The sequence below is a fragment of the Crocuta crocuta genome, unplaced genomic scaffold, assembly GCF_008692635.1.
Source record: "Crocuta crocuta isolate KB4526 unplaced genomic scaffold, BGI_CrCroc_1.0 scaffold4, whole genome shotgun sequence".
Taxonomy (NCBI): domain Eukaryota; kingdom Metazoa; phylum Chordata; class Mammalia; order Carnivora; family Hyaenidae; genus Crocuta; species Crocuta crocuta.
Window position 1 is genome coordinate 4390714 of NW_027529996.1, and position 18093 is coordinate 4408806.

The 18093-nt window shown below is 36.5% G+C and overlaps 1 protein-coding gene across 1 annotated transcript in view; it reads right to left on the reverse strand.

Moving 5' to 3' along the window:
• The window catches only part of WDR70 (WD repeat domain 70), a 272504-nt gene that overhangs the window by 231955 nt on the left and 22456 nt on the right, over nucleotides 1-18093 (reverse strand). The gene's annotated exons all lie outside the window — the stretch shown is intronic.

The following is an 18093-nucleotide window of genomic DNA, read 5'->3' on the forward strand; positions in this document are numbered from 1 at the left end:
CAGCCAGCTCAGAGCCTGGAGCCTGCTTCAGATTCTGTATCTCCCTCTCTCTCTGACCCTCCCCTGCTCATGCTGTCTCTCTCTCTCTCTTTCTCAGAAATAAATAAAACGTTAAAAAAAATTTTTTTAAAGAACTAAAAAAATAAAAAATAAATTATAAGATTAAAGCATTGAGAAATCTTTCTCAAAATTAACACATGTAAATCTCCCACATTTAGTCATGTAAATAGAAAGGGTGAAAGGTCAAGAGAGCTGTTTTATTTTTAAATACTGTATTGTACTAAACTGAAAAAAGTAGGTACCTTTTCTGTGTCTGTCTTAACATTTAGAGGAATACGAAAGCTACTTACATAACCCTCATTTTTAATATTTACTAGTGTTGGGCACCTCGGTGGCTCAGTTGGTTAAGCGCCTGACTTCGGTTCAGGTCATGATCTCATGGTCAGTGAGTCAGAGCCCCATATCGGGCTCTATGCTGACAGCTCAGAGCCTGGAGCCTGCTTCATATTCTGTGTCTCCCCACCTCTCTCTGCCCCTCTCCCACTTCTACTCTGTTTGTGTCTCTCTCAAAAATAAATAAACATTAAAAAAATATTTTAAAAATACCAGTTGAGAAGGCAGAAGAAAAAACAAGATCAATAAATAAAGCAACCCAAAGCAAAATTTTGTTTTCTTTTGGTTTTTTTTTGTGTGTATTTTCTTAAAGACTCTATTTTAAAAAATAAAAATAAAGACTATTTTTTTATTTTTGAAATAGAGAGAGAGAACAGGGGAGAGAGGTAGAGGGAAAGAGAGAGAGAATCCCAAGCAGCTCCATGCTCAGCACGGAGCCCCATGCAGGGCTCAATCCCACAACCTAAGGATCATGACCTGAGCCAAAATCTAAAGTTGGACACTCAACCAACTGAGGAACCCAGGTGGCCCCAAAGCAACATTTTTAAAAAATAAACTGAGTGGGGACCTGGCTGGCTCAATCAGTAGAGCATGCAACACTTGATCTTGGGGTTGTAAGTTTGAGCCTCACACTAGGTATAGAGAATACCTAAAAATAAAATATTTTTTAAAAATTAAATTACAAAATAAAATAAACTGAGACTAAGAAATGGGGAAAAACTACACTAAATTAAGTTAAAAAAGAAAAAAAGCTTTAAGGTAAAATGATACATGAGTAAAACAGAGCCAAGAAGTAAGGCATATGTAGGTAGATGTTAGGCTCTAGAAAGAAAAGTGAAATGAAAACAAAAGACAAAAATAAGGATTCAACATAGATAAATAACAAGTGAAGGACATTGGAAAGGCCAATTACAATAGTATTTTTTAGGGCCAATTTTAACAGTATTAATAGAACTCTGGAGTGTGAATATTCAACTCTCAGAACCTAGGATCAAAATATTTAAAGTGTGAAAAAAAATAGCAGTGTTATGAGCAGAGAGAGGGGGGTAGACCAGAGAAGAGAATTGGGTCATTTTTCCAACTAAAATTTGTGACAGTATAACATGGCATCACAGACTCCACAGAACTAACTTCAGCAAAGATTATTAAGAGAGCTGTTCTTGCAAAAAATATTCAAGGCCTTCATCAATTTTCTCAACGGTTCTTAATTCTATGATATTCAAATCATTTATCACCCTTGTCAATTTTTGTTTTTTCCCTTAAAAACTGATGCAACTCAGGGCAACTGGGTGGTGCAATCAGTTGAATGTATGACACTTGATTTCAGCTCAGGTCATGATCCCAGGGTCATGGGAATGAGCCCTACATTGGGATCTCCACTGAGCATGGAACCTGTTTAAGATTCTCCCTCTCTCTCTCTCTCCCCTTCTCCCCCTTCTCCCCCACTCACGTGCATATTCTCTTTCTCTCTTAAAAAAAAAAAAAAAAAAAAACCGGCCCCCACATGCTTTCTTTCTCTAACCTCCAAATCTGNTTGGGTAGAGCAAAGGACATCCCTAACATTACTTCCATAACACTTAATGACATTTTACATCTGTAAGGTTTGCAATTCACTGTATAAATTTACCAGAAATAAATACATATATGTTAAAACAACGTGTAATTAAGAAGACTACAATCAAACAGCCAGACAGAAAGTACCCTCCTGCCTTCCTCATTGTACTTACATTAGGCTTTGTATAATTTGCATAAGCTAGTTTATCTTTGCCACTACCCACTAACTACTGCAAATAAGGAAAATGGTTCATGCCAGCAGTGCCATTCATATGGCACAACAAATATCACATAAAATATTTGTTGGGAAAAAAAGCCACTGCTCAAAGGCAGAATGGACACATATTAGTGACTGTTTCCGGCAGCTACCTGAGAAGATACAAAAGCCTCCCTGGCAACGGGAGCTTAAAAGGACTGTAGCCTTTTGACAAAGGAATTGTGGCAGGGCGAGCCTGGAAATGTGAAGGTGAGCACTGACTTCCAAGCTCCTAAAGAATAATGACGATTACATCAGAAGCTAGCTTTGATTCAATGAAATGTTTAGCGTAAGAGAGTAACTATGACCACAGCCAATGATGGCCAATCACTGGCCAGATATTCCTTGAGCATCTACTATGTGCCAGGTACAGGAGATACAACAGTAAAAGAGACAATATAACTGCCCTCATGGAACTTATATTACTGTGAGGAGAGAAGCAACAAACCAAAACAAAAAATGTCAAATAATAGTAAATACAATAAAAGCAGTGTCAGGAAAAGCAGTGGAGTAGAGTGGAGTTACTTACTTATACAAGGTGGTTAAAGAGGTAACACTTACACAAAGACCCAAATGAAATAAGGGAGTCCCGTAAAGCTCTCAGCGCTATCCCGTGTATAGGAATGAGTAAAGAGAAAGGTCCTGTGACGGAACAAGCATAGTTGCTTAGAAGAAAAGCAGAAAGGTCACTATGCGTAGAGAAGAGTGAGCAAGACAGAGGGTGTAAGGGCATGACGTCAGAAAGAGGCCAAGTCATACAGGTCTTAGAGGTCAAGGCAGGGAATTTGGATTTCTTAACATTCTGACAGGAAGAAACTGGAGGGTTTACTGACAGGAAAGTGACAAGGGAAACACAGAAGTGACAAGACCTGGTATGTTTTTAAAAGTGTGGATAACTTTAGTGATCAGAGAAATATAAACTTTCTTATTTGACCTTACAGACTTACAGACTTAAATCTCAAATTTTAAAGAGACTATCCTTAATATTCCTGCCACTAAGCCTTATTATATAGTAACTGACCTAAAAAGCTTAAATATACAAAAAAACAAAACTGTAAACGTGTCTGTTATAATACTGTCACATCACAAAAGAATATGAACATTTTTTCTGCATTATTCTTTAAAAAGTAATTATCCCAGCATTAATCTACCTAAACCTCACTTGTTCCAATTTCTAAAAGACATTGTTTATAAGATTCTTTTTTTTCCTTCCACTGTAGACAAGAGGCAGTTGAAAAAAATGGACTCTTGCCAAAAGTCAAAATGTCTCTATTGCCCTCTAGTGCCCATCTTACAGAATGAATACCTTCACACATTCGCACTTTGGGAATGGTAAGGAACATTTACTGGATTTCGGAAAAGAGCTTCTAGCATCCTCTGCTGACAGAATCTTGCAGGTGTAATGAAACTGCTCTGCTTTAAGGAACATTAATTTCCTCTGAAGTTAAAATCATTAAGCTACCTCACATTGTTTTTTTAAGACTTTTCTTTCCAGTCTGCTGCAATTAAATTAAAATCACTCATTAATCAAATGTTGGTATGTTGGTAATGATGATGAAAACAATGATAAAGCTGGCAATTGTGAGTGCTTAGTTATATGTCAATCCCTGTGTTAAGTGGTTACTTAAATCATCTCATTCTCATATCAACTTCTGCGAACTAAAAGAGAATTTTTACCCCCTTTTAATTCCTCAACCTTTCCCTATGCATGAGGGAAAGAGACTGACTGATACAGGTGGTTGGCAATGACCAAGGCCAAGGGGATGAGAAGCCTCAGACCAGAAGTCAGACAAGCACAGTGGTGGCCCAAACTTGGACTCTCCACCACAGAACGTGCCAGCCAGGGAGTCAGAGAAAGTTCATGGAAAACAGGTGCTCACAACTAAAAAGTCACTGTTACATCCAGCCTTTAGTTACAGTCATAAAAATGCAACTTTCAGTTTTCTGCGATAATGGGAAAGAGGATAGCAAGGAAAATGAATATCCTCAATAATCCCAAAGCCTCCACTTAATTATAAGTTACAACCTTCTTCACATTTAATAAAAAGTCAGAATCAGGCACAAGTAATAGATAAGGTTTAAAAATTGGGGCACCTGGCTGGTTCAGTCGGTGGAGCATGCAACTCTTGATCTCAGGGTCATGAGTTCAAGCCTCATGCTGGGCATGGAGAGTACTTAAAAAAAAAAGTCTAAAAAAATAAAATAATACAAATTGTTTTTTACCTCTTTTCTCAGACCCTACCAACTTGAATTTTTGTTCATCTATTAAATTCGAAGAAAGATACTAAAAATAATAAATCTTCAAATACTAAATGGTCCTAATTAGTTGATAGCTGGCATAGTTTGACAAAGTTGAGTAATGGTGTGCATACTATTTTCACATGCATTCTATTTGAAAGAACAATCCCATTACCATTGCAGATAAGTAAAATGGAGTAAAGTAAGAATAAAAAAGCAAGCATGTCATCAGAAGAATCATGATATACAACATTAACATTACCAATCCAGTAACCTCAGCAATAACATTAGAGCAACTACTAACAGGCAACTGATAAAAATTGCATATAAAAAAAACAAGATGAATGATAGCCAGGTGATGTAGTTTTTAACGTACTTACTAATTATGTTCTCTCATAATTTTCCTTCCAATTATACTGCTAATCAAAAACTCATTCTTTGGGGTGCCTAGGTGCCTCAGTTTGTTAAGCATCCAACTTCAGCTGAGGTCATAAACTCATGGTTTGTAGGTTCGAGCCCCCATTTTGCTCTGCACTGATCTGACCTGACCATGCAGAGCCTGCTTGGAATTCTCTCTCTCTCCCTCTCTCCCTGCCCCACTTGTACACTCTCTCTCCTTCTCAAAATGAATAAATAAACTTAAAAAAAAACTCATCTTTGAAAGTTTTGTGGACTAGAAGGGGGCACAAAGAACTATTTGGGTGTTTGAATGGTGCCTAAACACAGAATATACAATTATCAAAACTCACCAAACTAAACCCTTAAGATCTGTGCACATTATTATATATATAATTACACACACTCACATTTCCTCTGTTCACTCCTCTATCCCTAATTCCATTTTCCATATAAAAACTGCTATGTCACAAAGAGAGAGCATTCTCAAATGTCATAAAATGAACTGTTCAAATATAAAAACCAAATACACTCAATTTCACTTGACAAATATTTACTATGTATGTAGTATATAAAGGATATTACACTGGAGCTGTGAAGAATTTTAAAGAATTATGAACCATTTATATACAAGTCCCTGTACTTGAGATCATTAAATATGATTGCAAAGTAGAGGCAGAGGAGTTTAGACAAGCATATAAATAATGATTTAACAAGGAAAATAGTACAATAGCCAAAGTATGGAAAGAGCTCAAATGTCCATCAATGGATGAATGGATAAAGAAGACATGATATATATACACACACACATACATATTCATACATACGTAATGGAGTATTACTCGGCAATCAAAAAGAATGAAATCTTGCCATTTGCAACTATGTGGATGGAACTAGAGGGTATTATGCTAAGCGAAATTAGTCAGTCAGAGAAAGATAAATACCATGTGACTTCACTCATCTGAGGACTTCAAGACACAGAACAGATGAACATAAGGGAAGGGAAGCACAAATAATATAAAAACAAGGAGGGGGACAAAACATAAGAGACTCTTGAACATGGGGAACAAACAGAGTTGCTGGAGGGGTTGTGGGAGTGGGTGGGGGATTGGGCGAAATGGGTAAGGAGCATTAAGGAATCTACTCCTGAAATCATTTTTGCACTATATGCTAACTAACTTGGATGTAAATTTTAAAAAAAATAATAAAAACTAAAAAAAAAAAAAAAAACAAAAATCCCAGGGAAAATAGTTTGTGTTTGCTATATAATCCTGGGAAGTGTGGGAAGTAAAACATGCAGTTGGAATCTGGAGAGGCTGCTTGGAGGAAATCACATTGGAAATGATCCCTAAAGGCTGGACAGAAATTTAACAAGCAGAAATTAGAGGAATGGGAAAGAGGCATTATAGTTTTGATCAACAAAACAACTCTAACAACTCAAAACTTTGTTAGAGAGAATGGGCAAACAGAAATTAGTGGAGTATGATACATTTGTAAATCAATTCTTACATATATTTGCCTGTCCTGATGAAAAATTAGATATGTCCTTGAAAAAATATATCCTGAATTACTGATACAACAAGTGCTAAATGGGAACTGAATTATATATCACCTGCAGAAATTAATAAAAGAGAGCAAGAAAGAGATAAAACTCCTCTTAAGAAATAGTATCAAAAACACAGTTGAAAAAAATGCTTATTTTGTTTATAGGTATAATTTGCTTCACGACAGAGACACATTTCCCTAAATTGAAGCATTTAAAATACACTTTCTCCAAGATGGTACTTGCTAGGGGAAGAGAGTCGGGAGAAAGTGGAATTGTTGTTTAATGGGTTTAGAGTTTCAGTTTTGCCAGATGGAAAAGTTCTAGTGATCTGCTGCAAAACAATGTGGATATAGTTCACACTACTATACATTTAAAGTCGATAAAATGATAAATTTTATGTTATGTGTGTTTTACCACAATAAAAATAGAGATTTGAAAATAAATAACTCACTTATACCTAAAGTTAAAAAAATTAAAAATTAAAAGTAATGAAATAAATTAAAAAATAAAATGTGCTTTCTCTGTTAAGGAATGATTCTGTAAATAAATAAATAATAAAAATAAAATCAATGAATTTTTTTAAATTTCTAAAAAAAGAATACTTCTGTAAAGTTTTTTTAAAAGTCCATTTCTATACCTCCATTTCCCTTGTGAATATTTCATTGTTCTCTGTATAAATGAACTTGACAAAAGCATAGTTGAACTGGACTACATCTTAGCCAAGGCTAGCGTTATGGAATCTTTCTTTGACAAAACAAACCAAAAAGACTGCAACTCAGTAACAGTAACTAAACAGCAAGAGGTAATAGACACAAAAGAACTCAAATGAAATTTGTGAATGCTACTATAGTAACCAAATCCTAAGAGTTTAAAATTGCATTAGTACTCATAAATTTTATGTCTTTTGTTCCTCTGGAGAAAGGCAGCTAAAACATTTAAGCTAATACATTTACAATGAACAAAATAAAATCAAGTAAGTAGAATCTATGTCGTACAATATTAAAGGACTACTCATGATAGCTAAAAAAGTTTTTTTTAATAAATAATTTGCCATTACTATAATTGAAAGCACCAAACAATGAATACAAATTTATGCTCACTACAGAGTTGCTAACTGGCTCCCCCAGTTATCTCTCCACATTATCCATCCTTTGTAATGGAAGCATTGAATTTTAGCTACAATCCTGGCTTCCTAAAATAAATATTCTATTTCTCATGTGAAAGATTAAGTTCAAAATCAGTACCCTTCTTTATCCCTTCTGCCTTTCTGCTGACAAAAATGTGAAACCCATGGCTGTAGCTTGAGCATACATCTTGGAGGCCACGTGAGAATGGCAGAACAAAAGGAGAGAAGTAACCTAAATCTGTGGTGCCCTGGACCTGCAAACTAGTTCTGGTCCATTTACCTGTTGATTGCATTTCTGTGAGGGAGGAAAAAAAAACACTTCTATCTTGTTTAAGCCATTGTTATTTTCCATTTTATCAGCATCACCCAAATTACATAATACAGTATTCCTCCCTTAACCGTGGTTGCACTTTGCGGTTTCAGCTACCTGTAGTCAACTATGGTCCGGAAGCCTATCGTCAGGTCTAATGCAGCCTAACACATTGCAGCATAATGCCTGTGTCATTCAGTTCACTTCACTTCATCATGCAGGCATTTTATCATCTCACATCATCACAAGAAGGTGAGTTTTTGGAAGAGACCACATTTACATAACTCTTAATACAGTATATTGTTACAATTGTTCTACTTTATCATCAGTTGTTAATCTCTTCTTACTGTGCCTAATTTATAAACTAAATGTTACATAATTATGCATACACATAATATGTATTATATTTACATATGTTATATTTATATATATTTATATACATATAAAAGCATACACAGGGTTCAGTACCATCCACAGTTTCAGGAATCCACTGACAGTCCTGGAACGCATCCCCCATAGGTAAGGGGAGACTACTGTAATATACTGATACACAGGGTGGGCCCTTAAAACAGACTCACAGCCCAACTCCACCACTTCAAAGGAAAGGAAGTAGCATAGTAATGGTGAAGGGTTTAAATAGCACTTAACAGCCAGATAAGTGAGCAAATAAGCAAACTGGGCAAATAATTTAACCTCTGTGGGGAAAAAAATGAGAAATATTTACAGATTATTAGTAGTTCTTACTTACTCATATTCTTTTTTGTACTGAAAAGATTTATATTGTTATTTATATTCAGATACATCTTTCACTAAGCTTACTCCCTCACTGTTGTGAAATAGGTTTTTTTTTCATTTTTAGCCCTTTAAATTAAATACTATAAATTAATCTGTTAAGTTTAGATCTTTTATATTTTGGGTAGAGTCATACTAAATACAACTATATTCTCATTTCTTCCTAATATGTTGTCTTGATTGCTTCAATTTGACTTGTTAAATCGGCAAAAAGTCTAGAATAATAATGCAACAGTTACCATCTTTTATACTAGATTTTAAAGGAATTACCTCTAATGCTCTTTAATTATTTATAACACTTTTGGTTCATGAAGCATGAAGCACAAAAGTTTCCTTTTAGCTTCACTTTTAAACGTTTTTATTAGAAATCACATTAAAATATTTTAGTTCACTTTTTTGCTATGTATCAAAACTGGTGACCATGATGATAAATAATAGGCACCATTCTAAAGTTTCCAAATACATTTATTCACTTACTAAATCATCTATACAATTCCAGTTAAGTATTTTATTAGCCCCATTTTACAGAGAAGAAAAGACCAAGAGAGGTTAAGTAACTTGCCCAAAGTCACACAGCTTAAAAGTGAAAGCCCCATGAGGCTCCAAAATCCATTTGCTTAATCGCTATTCTATCTTGCCTCCCTGTATCTATATTTTGTTTATTTTTATTGTCTGAATTACTATTATAGTACTCCAACTAACAGTGGAACCTGGGAGACAACTTAAGTGGCTACTGCTGTTAGAATGATAATGGATTCACTAAGGTGGTAGTAATGGAGACGGACAGAACAGCAGAGATCTGGCTGGAGATAGAGCTAATGTGACTTGGTAATGAATTGGATGTGGGGTAGGAAGGAACGAGTAATCAATGATGGTGACTAGGTTTTGTGACCTACCCATCAGCAAATATTTAGAACTCTGCCTCCTATCCTTTATGTTAACTTTATTCATGCTACTTTCTTTTCTTTTCTCTAATGTTTATTTATCTTGAGAAAGAAACAGAGAGGGAGAGAGAGAATCCCAAGCAGGCTCCATGCTGTCTGCACAGAGCCTGATACAAGGCTCAATCTCACAAACCGTAAGATCATCATCTTAGCCGAAATCAAGAGTTGGACCCTTAATGAACTGAGCCACTTAAGTGCCCCTATGTTTCTTGCTTTTCTATTTTCCTTCATTCTTCCTAATTTATGCTTTCTTATAGCATTTCGCTTTATTAAATCCTTTTTGGAACAAGTTAAGGTATGAATTTATTCATAATACTTAAGATTTTTTTTATATTCGTGTTCAACATTACTCTGGAGTTTTTTTTCTCTGTTCTACTTTTTAAATTAAGATCTTAACCGGCTTACAATGAAACAATGTTAACTGAATGTAACCCCATTATCTGTTTTTTTTTTAATGTTTATTTCTTTTTGAGAGAGAGACAGAGTGTAAGTAGAGGAGGGGCAGAGAAGGAGGGAGACATAGAATCTGAAGCAGGCTCCAGGCTCTGAGCTGTCAGCACAGAGCCTGATGCAGGACTCAAACCCACGAACCGTGAGATTATAACCTGAGCTACTCTGATGTTTAACCGACTGAGATACCTAGGCACCCCTCCATTATTTGTTTCTAATCACAGACACAACTTATGATCAATATGGAAACTAGAAAAGAATAGAAAAGTATGCAGCAGGGAAAAATCAAAACAAAACAAAATATTATCCTCAGGTCCCACAGTCTAGAAACAAACAATAGAAATATTTTGTTATATACATATGTATCATTTAAATTTTTGAAATCATACTGTCTAGACAGTTTTACATCCTTTCCCAGTGCTACTTACTGAAAACTCTTATTAAACACACTTAATGACTACATAATATTTTATGACTATACAACAATTTACTTTTCCTTCCTCCTGTTATTAGACATGTATGCACATTATTTCTACTTATTCTAATATTTCATATATATATAATCTTCAAACATTATTAGACATGGAATCTTTCTTTTTTTTTTTAATAGTTTATTGTCAAATTAGTTTCCACATAACACTCAGTGCTCATCCCCACAAGTGTCCTCCTCCATGCCCATCCCCCCTCCCCCCCACATCCATCAGTCCTCAGTTTTTGTCAGCATTCAAGAGTCTCTCATGGTTTGCCTCTCTCCCTTTCCCCCACCATTTCCGCCCTTCTTCTCCCCCTTGTTCCTCCGTCAAGTTCCTCCTAATCCTCCTATACGTGCGAATCTTTCTAACAAGAGAGAGATCTGAGAAAGACCAACATAACATAAACCTAACACTTTTTTTGATAAATTACAAAACTTCTTTATATTTTGCCTTTAAAAGCCAGAACAAATTTCATTTCTGGAACGTCAGCTTATTAGAAATATATGAAGTGCACTTAAGACAAGGAAGTCAGTTTCCTGGTACCACCAATGACATGGACAAGCTCTCATTAGTTTTCTCAAATAAAAACAGATGTGAGATCCAATGCCACCACCTATCACTCCCAGATAATGTTCCACAGAACATATTCTGAAAAATCACTATTATAAATAGCACTGTGATAAACGTCTTTGGGCATGAGGCTTTTTCCAAATTTCCTCAGGACAGAATCCCAGAAGTTGTCACTGAGATTAAAGGAAATAATGGTTTTAAGCCTCTCAATATTTAGTAATATAGGTTCAATAATAAAAATAACAATCAGAGCTACTGGCCAGTTCCTAGCCTATCTACCTGTTCCTAGTCCTTCACAGACTACAATGTTTATGATGTAATAAGTATAATTCAACATAGGCATAAAAAGATCTAAAAATGGGGCTCCTGGGTGGCTCAGTCAGTTAAGTGTCCGACTTCAGCTCAGGTCATGATCTTGCAGTTCATGACTTTGAGCCCCTCATTGGGCTCTGTGCTGACAGCTCAGAGCCTGGAGCCTGCTTTGTATCTCCCTCTCTCTCTCCCGCTCCCCCAGTCATACTCTGTTTCTCTCTCTCTTAAAAATAAATAAAACATTAAAAAAGAACTTAAGAAAAAAGATATAAAAATGGATATGATACAAAAGGCCAGGAGCTTATTGTAGCCCTCATATCATTCTCAAAAGCAACTAACAGTAACACTTCTAAAGACACCAACCACCACATACTACAGAAGAAATATTTTTCACAAAATAATCAAAATAAATATTACTTTTAAGCTATTTGGGAGAAAGAATATTCTTCTAAGTCTTATACGAAAACTTCAAAGTGGCTTTACTGTCACAGAGAGAGAAGGCAGCAATTCTATATTCTTCTTTTTGAGAAACGTTATTTTGTAAACAATATCCCATGTCCTTTAATATCCAGGACATATGACATGGATCAGAATTTACAGAGGTACCTAAGATAGTTAACCTACTTCAGTTAGCAGCCACAGCAGGTTGGGAAGTGGTGCTGCCACAGATGGACTGGGAAGAGGCCTACCCGTGGAGCCTTTTTGCTAAACACAGATTGCAGATATTGGGACAGGACCCGCCCTAGTTCTACTGAATCCATCTCCAGATTACAAAGCTTAAGGATACTTAATTTTTAATTTTACCAAGATGATTCTTATATTCAGACTAAGAACCACTGGGTTAAGAAAAAAAAAGGTTATGTTAAAAACATTTTTTCCTTTAATTTCAATAATACTTTTTAAATATTTAGCCAGTCAAGTATGTGAGCTTGGCTGCTTTCCTGCTAAGTAGAATGTCTCTCTAAAAAGTCACAGTGCTTTGCAAGTTTCTGAGCAAGAAAATAATCAAACTGTATTCAGGAATCCCCAAAATAATCAAATTGAATTCAGGAATCCCCAATCGAGTCCTGCCTGCTGTAGCGGTTTATTTTCTCTCATTCAAGGAATGAGTACTATTATTTGCAATGTGACTCATGTTACAAATAGTTTAATCTTGAAGCAGTGAGGAAAAAGATTGAACAGAAGATCCTAAAGGCAAAGAGGTAAGTGTCTTTAGCAAAAGTTTAAGTGGGAGAAAATGAAAGCGTGAGTTTGATCTTAGAAGATGAATTTAGAACATTGTTAGAGCTTAAATATGGACATGTTTCATGAGTCATTAGCTGGAACTGAGGGGCACCTGGCTGGCTTATTCAGTTAAGCGTCTGACTTCGGCTCAAGTCATGATCTTACAGTTCGCGAGTTCAAGCCCCGTGTCAGGCTCTCTGCTGTCAGGTTGGAGCCCACTTCAGATCCTCTGTCTCCCTCTCTCTTTGCTTCTCACCCACTCATGTGCTCTCTCTCTCTCTCTCTTTCAAAAACAAATATGAAAGAAGGAAGGAAAGAAGGGAGGGAGGGAGGGAAAGAAAAGAGAAAAGAAAAAGAAAAGAGAAAAGAGAGAAGGAAAGGAAAGGGAAGGGAAGGGAAGGGAAGGGAAGGGAAGGGAAGGGAAAGGAAAGGAAAGGAAAGGAAAGGAAAGGAAAGGAAAGGAAAGGAAAGGAAAGGAGGATCTGAAGTTCAACTGAGATGGAGCAATGCTTCTAGCTGCTCTGAATGAGCAGGAGTCATGTGGATAAGAAGATGTAAGAAACTTCACCCAGGGGTGTCTGGGTGGCTCGTTGGTTAAGCGTCTGACTCTTGGTTTCAGCTCAGGTCATGAGCTCACGGTTTCATGAGTCTGAGCCCCACGTCAGGTTCTGCTGCCAGCACAGAGCCTGCTTGGGATCCTCTCTCCCTTTCCCTGTGCCTCTCCCAGCCTTACACAGTCTCTTTCTCAAAATAAACTTTATTAAAGAAAAAAAAATTTCACCCAGGCCAAACATGAAATGATAAGGCAAGCAAGGACAGGTCCTCAGGGAATGCTTGGTTGGGGACACGTGAGGAAATAATGAAACAGTGAAAGAGGATTGCCAGAAATACAAGCACCATTAGAGCAGGGATTTGCCCGCTTTATTCACTGTTGTATCCCTAACACCTAGGAAGTACCTGACTCATAAAAAGTGCTCAGTAAATATCTGTTGAATAAATAAAGAGAGAGGCAGCAAACCAATATTATACAGAAATACCAAAGAAAGAGTTTCAAGAAAGAAGAAATCAACACTGTCCAATATTTCAGAGGTACAGAATGAAAATGAAGAAATGGCCTTTGGATTTGGGTATTTTGACTTTGTGAGGACAGTTTCTGACACCAAAGATTTGCAGAGAAAATGTGTTAACAAAGCAAAAGTGGCAATAGAGATATTGCTTTTGAAACATTTGGTGAGAAAGAGGAAATTAGACAGTAGCTTGAGGGGAAAACTGAATTAAAGAGTGATTTTAGTGTGCCTGCAAGCTTAGAGACTAGAGCTAGTAGAAAGGAAAAGGCTGAAAACACAAAAGGAACAAAAGGCACAAAAGACTGGTGACAATGAAACCAAGCATGGACAAAAAATGGAGAGGAAATCAAGGAGAGGAGGGAAAATTCTGCTATGTCCCAAACTGTTAAAATATAACTAGCATTCTGCTGTATAAAACAATCTCCTGGGTGACTCCGTTGGTTGAGCAACTGACTCTTAATTTTGGCTCAGATCATGATCCCAGGGTCATGGGACCAAGCCTGGCATCAGGCTCCACACTGAGCTTAGAGGCTGCTCAGGATTCTCTCTCTCTCTCTGTCCCTGTCCCCTGCTCCCACTCTGTCTCTCTCTAAAATAAAAAATAAATGAAAATAAATAAATAAAACAATCTCCTACAATTTTGCTTAGCATGACCCCAAACTGATTTCCTAAAGAATTAAATTCAGCTTCTAAGTCAACAAAGAATTACTAGGGCCAAATTCCAACCAACCAGAAAAGTAAGATTTCTTCAAAGGCTTGAGACATTTGAACTCAGTGCTGAAACACAGGACAAACATTGCTATGCAAATACTGTAAAATAAATCATGCTAATTTGTCTGGCTACATCTTACAACATCCACACTCAAGACCGTAATCGGCAGATTTCCTTTGCCTATCTATGATCCCTGACTCTAGAGACTGCCCGAATCCCACATATCACATACAACATAAGTTGTAGTCAAAAAGTTGTGTTCTCACTCAGAACCTAAAAACCAGCCTAAGGTTGCCCCCTTCTACTACTATTAAACCACAGTCTGAAAACTGAAGGACTCTATTCAAGGCCAATATAACTTATCCAAATCTAGGAAGGCCACTGCAAAGCCACATTCATGTTTCCAAATTTCCAAACTGTCTGCTTTACTCACCATCTCTGCCCTAGCCTTGGAAATGCTAGTTGTGATAGACATCCAAAAGATATTTTTCTTTTTGGAAAAGAAATCAGGAATCTCCTACCTTTCTTTTGTCTCCCTTCCAAAGGTTTAGTTAATCCATTAACAATGCTAATAAACTTTGCATTATCAATTAGTGCACACCTTAAAATTAAGGCTGTTATTGGTACACTCATCAACAGCCTTGCTTTGACCTGCGTATTATTTTATCAGCATTTTCTTTTACTATGTTTACACACAAAAAAAGTACAACAACAATTTTCTTTCAAAAGATGGGACATGTATAATCTTATAAAAACACAGGAAACTAAAAAACAAACAAAAACAAACACAAAAAACTGATATTCAGTGCCCTGATATGCTTTAATTACAGCCATGAAAGGCTAAAGCTTACAAACGAGCTTCTAAGTCCCATACCTCTTGCACAGCTGCACTTCCGGGCTTACTCACACATCAGTTCCACATCAAAAGTTTGGCCTTCTTTATCAACTTTCTGTTCTAGGCAAGTTGGCTTTCGCATCATCTGGAATCTAACCTTGTATAGACTGTCTTTGTTTCTACCATTTACTATTCACAGACAGCATGTGGCCTACGCACACCATATCCATCAAAATATAACCCTCTACAAGTTCATTCAAATTCCACGTCCTCCAGAAAGATGCTCTTCTCTGTACTGATCTCTAATTGTTCTCAGCAGCCTCACCTTTCCACCTCCCCCTCATAAGAAAATTCAGTCACGTGCTAATCACATGACATATCACCACCATATCATCTATTTGCATACATTTGAGCCTTGCATACATTTGAACAATTTTTTTCTTGTTCATACCCTTTTTTTTTTTTTCCATTCTCTGTTCTCCAGCTTCTCATCAGCCTTGAAAACCTGTGTTAATCAGCTGAGGGTACTGTAACAAAATACCACAAACTAGATGTCTTAAATATCAGAAATTTATTTTGTTCATAGTTCTGGAAGCTAGAAGTCCAAGATCAAGGTATCAGCAAATTTGATTTCTCTTGAGAGCTTTCCTCCTGGCTTCTAGATGCCTAACTTCTTTTTGTTATATGCAGAACTGGCTCTCTGGTGTCTCTCTTCTTTTTTTATTTTTCTTAATTTTTAAAAAAAATTTTTTAGGGGCGCCTGGGTGGCTCAGTCGGCTAAGTGTCCAACTTCGGCTCAGGTCNGAGAGAGAAAATATTTCCTTTTTTTTCTCAATACATGAAGTCGGAACTTTAACAGATTTGTTACTTGCATCTCAGTTTTCTTCCAAAATCATATTAATCTTTTCTTTTTTCTTTTTTTTTACTAATAGTTTACTGTCAAGTTGGTTTCCATATAACACCCAGTGCTCATCCCCACAAGTGCCCTCCTCCATGCCCATCCCCCCTCCCCCCCACCTCCATCAGCCCTCAGTGTGTTCTCAGCATTCAAGGGTCTCTCATGGTTTGCTTCTCTCCCTTTCCCCCACCATTTCCGCCCTTCTTCTCCCCCTTGTTCCTCCGTCAAGTTCCTCCTAATCCTCCTATACGTGCAAACATATGATATTTGTCCTTCTCTGCCTAACTTATTTCGCTCAGCATAAGAGAGAGAGAATATTTCAAGCAGATTCCACACTCAGCACAGAGGGCTTGATCCCATGACTGTGAGATCATGACCTGAGGCAAAACCAGGAGTCGGATGCTCAACTGACTGGGCCACCCAGGCACTCCAGTGTCTCTCTTCTCATAAGCACAATAATCCTATAACATCAGGGTCTACCCTTATGACCTATAATTTAAACTTAATTACTTCCGAAGAGTCTCACCTCCAAATGCAGCCACACTGAGACTTTAACATATGAATTTCAAGGGCACACAAACATTCACTACACAATATTCACACAATATTCTCACATTTCACGATCAACCTAAATATTACCTACTCTGTGAACTACCCAAAATAATTAAGTATATCTTTCTTATGTCCATAGCATGTTGTGACCTAGATGTAACCTTTTTGTTGCTTCTGATTTATCTATGTGTACTTGAAAAGAAATGTTACATAAGAGTTCTATATATACACGGTAAAAGTACATACATATATACATTTATACTGTTCAGTACTATACTCTAATTGTGTTAACAATTTCTGAATCTCCCACTATAATCGTAGATTGGTCTATTCCTCCTTGTAATTCTGTCATTTTTGCTTTGAATATATTGTGCTAAAATCATGGATATTAAGAAATGCCAAATTTGAACATATGGGGAGGGGCAAGATGGCGGAGAAGTAAGGAGCTCCGTACTTGCNCAAATTTTCCTGGAGAATAAACTTTTCCTTTTGCCATTAAATAATGACACTCATTTTGCTAATTAGACTAATTATGACATAAAGATCAGTTTGTGTTACATTAATTTTATAAGACTAATCAGTTAGCTTTTGGTTAGTATTTTCCTGCTATATTCTAATCCTTTTTTTTTTTTTTTAAGTTAGACATGGAGCTCAACACAGGGCTTGAACTTACAACCCTAAGATCAAGACCTGAGCAGGGGCGCCTGGATGGATCAGTCAGTCAAGCCAGGTCATGATCTCATGGTTTGGTTTGTGGGTTCAAGCCCCATGTCAGGCTCTGTGCTGACAGCTANTAAAAAAAAAAAAAAAAAAGATCAAGACCTGAGCTGAGATCAAAAGTTGGACACAGTATTAACCAACTGAACCATCCAGGCGCCCCTATTCCTTTTTTCAACCTTTCTATGTCATTACATTTTAGGTATATAACCCATAAACAAAATATATCTAAATTTTTAAATCTACTCTCAGAATTTTAAGTGGCAAGTTGAGTCCACTTACATCTACTGAAAATACTCATATGCTTGCATTCCTGCCTACCATCTTATTTTGTGATCTCTATTTACCAAGATTTTCCTCTACTTCTTTTTTCTCCTTTCCTGTCTTTTACTGCAACGATGGAGTTTCTTCAAAGGCATATCAGAAGCTGTGGAACTGGCACAGACTATAAGGGAGTGCATTTTCTGAAAAGAGCCTTAAAACAATATTAAAGTCAACTGAACATGAGTCTGTTTTTCATTATCACCATTTGCTGGCAGTTCTAAAAATGTCAGTTCAGAAATTTGTTTTCTGTTGTTTTTTATTATGATTAATGCTGAGTTTTGATAATATATATGTAAGCTTCAAATTAGCATGTTTTTATTATTTCAATAAGCATTGTATTATACATGCAGTTAATTTAAAGAACTCCCAGTTATACAGTCTGTACCACATACATACTCAGATAC